This window comes from Cololabis saira, chromosome 12, assembly GCF_033807715.1.
Source record: "Cololabis saira isolate AMF1-May2022 chromosome 12, fColSai1.1, whole genome shotgun sequence".
Classification (NCBI taxonomy): Eukaryota; Metazoa; Chordata; class Actinopteri; order Beloniformes; family Belonidae; genus Cololabis; species Cololabis saira.
In genome coordinates, this window is record NC_084598.1 from 29,359,215 (window position 1) to 29,365,258 (window position 6,044).

A 6,044-nucleotide genomic window follows, 5' to 3' on the forward strand; every position below is an offset into this window, starting at 1 on the left:
GAAGAAACAAACTAGTCTAATATATCCCTTTAAAGAGGACAAACTACTTCCATCATTTAAGGGGATTTATTTGGAGTTTCAAACCAAACCTGTGGGCTTACAAAGAGCGGTTCTGATTGGGTGAGCCTCCCAAAAGTGGATGATAAATAATGAGGGCAGAAAGGTTTTACAGCATGATACAAATTTGCATATGATACAATATGTGTGTGTGTGTGTGTGTGTGTGTGTGTGTGTGTGTGTGTGTGTGTGTGTGTGTGTGTGTGTGTGTGTGTGTGTGTGTGTGTGTGTGTGTGTGTGTGTGTTAGCTCTTATGGCACGGAGCCAAGGGCTTCTGACGTTTTTGTCTTTTCACAGGCCACATTTCTTTTTACAGCACAATACAATAGGATTAAGAAAATTAAATACAATGATAATAATGTCCAGGTTTAAATGAGTTGAATAGAATGACAATCTACCCTGGATGTGAAAAGGCTTTTAAGTTTTACCCAACTGTCTAACCTTCAGGTCACAAATTCAAAGTCATGTACATTTTTGTTTCTTTTTAAATTGGCAATGAAAGTAATTTTATTTAAATTTTTTAACGTTTTCCATGAAATTGCTTTGCAAAATGTGCCAGATTATATATTGTCCTGAGAAAGAATACTCGGACGGACAGCCTTCAGTCTGTATTGCCAGAAGTCATGGCAGTGTTCTGCCGATTTCGAGAGGGACCTGGCTGCAGGCAAGATGGCCGACAAGGGCGCCGCCATACTTCTATCTATACCGGAAGTTGGTCACTTCGTTAATATACACATTTTTTTTTTATTTTTTTTTTTTTTTAAATTAACATTTGCAAACAGTACAATGATAACAAAACTTCACATTATGCAATTTCACATTGAATTATAACATATAAAGAGTATTGCTCAAATAAAAAACAAAACCAATGCATACCGGAGGTCCATACCGGAAGTTCATACCGGAAGTTGGTCTTTTTTTTTTTTCCAACAGTTCTTTATTAACAGAACAAACAATCAAACAATACAAAAGCAAGTCTTATCAATGAAATATCAAACATCAGAACATCAGCCAGGGGGTAGGCTGCTAAATACGGAAGTTGGTCTTCTTCGTGTATATTGTTCAAATATGACGGAGGTAGTTTAAAAGCGGCAATAAAACGAAAATTATAAAACATTATTATAAAACATTATATAACATAACGTACTTACTAATAACGGTGTTTTTTTAAAACTTATTTATATACATATATAACAAAATAAAAAACATGTATGTATGTATATATATATATATATATATATATATATATATATATATATATATACAGTATATATATATATATATATATATATATATATCCAAAATGATAAAACACGCACACATTATATATATATATATATATATATATATATATATATATATATATATATATATATATATATATATATATATATATATATATACATACATACATACATGTTTTTTATTTTGTTATATATGTATATAAATAAGTTAAAAAAAACATAGTTATTAGTAAGTACGTTATGTTATATAATGTTTTATAATAATGTTTTATAATTTTCGTTTTATGGCCGCTTTTAAACTACCTCCGTCATATTTAAACAATATACACAAAGAAGACCAACTTCCGTATTTAGCAGCCTACCCCCTGGCTGATGTTCTGATGTTTGATATTTCATTGATAAGACTTGCTTTTGTATTGTTTGATTGTTTGTTCTGTTAATAAAGAACTGTTGGAAATAAAAAAACAAAAAAAAGACCAACTTCCGGTATGAACTTCCGGTATGGACCTCCGGTATGCATTGGTTTTGTTTTTTATTTGAGTAATACTCTTTATATGTTATAATTCAACGTGAAATTGCATAATGTGAAGTTTTGTTATCATTGTACTGTTTGCAAATGTTAATTTAAAAAAAAAAAAAAATTAAAAAAAATAATATATTAACGAAGTGACCAACTTCCGGTATGGACTTCCGGTATAGATGGAAGTATGGCGGCGCCCTTGTCGGCCATCTTGCCTGCAGCCAGGTACTCTTGCCGATTTCTGCTGCTTTGCCAAAAAATGCTACCTAATGGTTTTCTACCTTTGCAGAGCTACAATTTTACTGTTTTACTCCCTAAACCACTTCCTTTTCCCCCAAGTGGTGCTTGTCTCTTGCCAGGCCGTCATTGTAAATAAGAATGTTCTTAATGACCTGCCTGGCTAAATAAAGGCCAATGATTGAATGAATATCAAATAAAGCAATATAATAGTTTTTTTTTTCCTCTTTATCGTATAATGTTCACAAAGTGTAATGCAATTCATGCCATGGGTCATGTATTTTGAAGGATCAAATACTCAACATCCCATATTATCAATTTTACATGGTGCAAGAAATGATTGGCGTGACAATCAAACTTTGAAAATCGACTGTGTGCATGCGCAGAACCACAAAGTAGCATTTCTCGGCAGGGAGCCAGGATTGGCAGAACACAGGTGTCGTGCCAAAAAGTAATTGCCTGCCAGAATCTGATTTCTCCCCTGAAAATGGGTCTTTTTGCCTGCCAAAAATTGATTGAAGGCCAAATACAGTTAATGAAAGGTTGTTTCTATCTAAATATGATTTGATCTCATTCTTGAGCTTCATAATATACTGTCGTTACTGTCTTTTTTAACTGTGCAATACTTCTCCCGGACTCTGTGCAATATTCCTACATATACTGTCATCTGTAAAAAAAAAAAAACGATTCAAATGCACCTTAACCTTTTTTACATTTTTATATTACTTATATTTCTTATATTTCTTATTGCTTTATATTTCTTATTGTTTGCATTACTGCTATTTGTCTTGCACTGGAGAGGGGATGCTGCTTCAAATCTCACTGTACCCAGGTACACCGACAATAAATTATTATTAATATTCTGATTCTGATTCTGAAACACTAGAGCTCAAAGGATTGCTTTTAACTCTTTTAAAGGACCATTACAACACAAAATAGGCATTTTCACCTGCCAAAAATTGATTGAAGGCCAAATACAGTTAATGAAAAGTTGTTTCTGCCTAAATATGATTTGATCTCATTCTTGACCGCGGTTGAATTGGTTTGATATTGGATATTTGACATTCAAATTCAACACCCATAAAACTTGTGATACATACCACTGATTTTGGTCAAACCACTTGTGATGTGTTCATGGTCATCTAGACTATATATCACAAAACAGTAATTATTAAAAAATAATATGTATGGGCTGATTTATGGGCTGATTTAATGTGGTTTAATGAATTCAACACCCATAAAACTTGTGATACATACCAATGATTTTGGTCATATTGCTTGTGATGTGTTCATGGTCATCTAGACTATATATCACAAGAGAGTAATTATTATAAAATCATATTATGGGCTGATTTAATGAGGTTTAATGAATTCAACACCCATAAAATTGTGATAACACCGATTGTTTTCAAACCACTTGTGATGTGTTCATGGTCATCCTAAACCTCATTAAATCAGCCCATAATATGATTTTATAATAATTACTCTCTTGTGATATATAGTCTAGATGACCATGAACACATCACAAGCAATATGAACAAAATCAGTGGTAGCCTATGTATCACAAGTTTTATGGGTGTTGAATTTGAATGTCGAATATCCAATATCCAATATCAAACCAATTCAACCGCGGTTCATTCTTGAGCTTCATAATCTGAAAATCTGACGTTTTAGCGCTATGGTTCAACGGCCAGAAATCAGAAGAAATCAGATTCTGGCAGGCAATCACTTTTTGGCACAACAAGCCCACTGTCACACACACGGAGCTCCGTTGCTCAGGAAACCGTGGAAGCCAGTTTACCTCCACACGTCTGAAGCCAGAACTCGACTTTCTCGGCGCTGTTGCTTTTTCAAAGGTGAGAATAACTTATTGCCATCTGTCAAAGTTTCTCGTCTGCAGTGTGATTCAATTATATTTTCATGGTAGGCACCAAATCTGCTGTTAATCACCTTCCTGATAGGGAGCTTCGTCAAGGCGCAGTTGAAAACTCGTCAGACATCTTGGGGTGAAAGGTTTGCTGAAAATCAAACATCATTAATTAAATGCAAGTGTTCATTTATTGAAAAGAAAAACGCATGGAAAACAACAATTCATAATATGATACTTAATATAATGCTTCCAACTGCAAGCGACTAAACTTGGAGCCTGCAGCTGCTATCGTTACTAGTTACGGTATGTTAAATTTGAAAGATAACAAAGCAACATATCAAACAAAGTTAATATACTGTGCAGATTAGGAGTTTTGCATATCCTCAGGTGATGTAGTCTAAGCCAACAGGTTAACCTGTTCGTACCTGTCCTGGCCCAGGTCGATAATCCCTGAGCCTGCAGGAAAAAAAACTTTACACAAGTGTTTTTCATAATCTCATATGTTTACAGAAAGGGATCAAGACAATGCCACAGATGGATTACTACAACACTGGGAGCGATGAAGTCAGAGGAAATGTTGATCTTTGACCCATCTTTGCAAACAGACCTCTGCTCTGCGGGAATTACAGTGAATTTTCTCTACTGGAAAACATAATTCGTCAACCAAAAGTTGCAGCTCCAACAACCTTAAGATCTGACAATGGATCATGGAGAGGTAAAGTCATCGCTCACAAATCACATGACCACTGTTTACAACTCTTGTTGAACCCTTATCATCAGAAGTGTTGTATGTGAGCATTTTTATATAGTCAACTTCAGCGCTTAAGTTAAAAAAAGACAATTTCATCCATATAAGAACCCTTGGAGAGATATCTTTAACCCAGAGCCTGCAATCACTAGTATTAGATGGGTGATGGTATTAAACAGCTGATCTTTTAACTATTTGTTCCACAAATGCATAGCCCAATTTGGCACAATGTGTAAGTACAAGAGGCATGTGAGACCTGATACTACGTAGTATGTTGCATGTTGTTGGAGCAGCGACAGCTTCTGTAGTAGTCTGATGGCTGCATGGGTCCTGCTCAGGTTAAAATTCCAGTCCTCAATTAATACAAAACTGCACAAATGTAGGTAGGATTTACAAAGTAATAAGAACAACCATTCATTCATAAACTCTCAAACCACATTAAATATAGTTCTGTGATTTCTTTCAACTTTTGCTGGGTTACACATTGTGTTGATGCACACATTGGCTTAAAAAAACACCTTAGATATGTCATCACATACAGGGTGTTTGCAATATATGTATGTTGCAGAAAAATGCAATTCACCAGTTGTTTTTTTTTTATTTTTTATCCTAACCTGTAATTTTAAATGTTTTCAAAGTTCAGAGTTGATCTTTCAAATTTAACTGCATATGTAAGCACATAGACCATATGAATGTAGCTGAGCGAGTTTCTATCGGTTTATGACACTTGGACAGGAACACATGCCCCAGTTAATGTACAGTGATGCGGCTAAATCCTGCCATCAGCTGGTTATATGTGTGTAGTGTCCGATACTAATCGATCATAGTATCAATAGTAACTAACATTGGTATCGTGTTAAAGAATCAAAGTGGTGCAAGTTAACACTGGCTTCTTTCAGAGGCTCATTGCTTTACAGAGCACATTTGCACTCCAAAGACATTCTTCCTTGATATTTGCGTGACTACTATGATAAGGGTTAGGATCCCCTGGGCGTAACTGCATGCAACATGGCTGTCACACCTGTGATTTTCTAGATGCTTCGGCTTTGGCTGTCAAGTACTTACACACAAGTGATAAGACAAAATGTAAGAATGTAATTGAGTATGGATGAGCAGATTGTTTTCTCACTTTTCCCTTGCTCCAGGCTTTTACCAACGATGAATTTCACCCTAAAAATGCACGTCTCTTACAACTGCATGCTGGGTCACTTGCATCTGCAATGTAACTACCAGACCTCTTTGCTAGTGTTCTCTTCCAACACTAATCAACTACTTTTTGTACATTATGTCTGCATGGAGCAGATTGCCAAAGGGCAAATTGACTTGAAGCAACTCATTAGGGACCTAGAGAATGTATCCAGGAGGCTG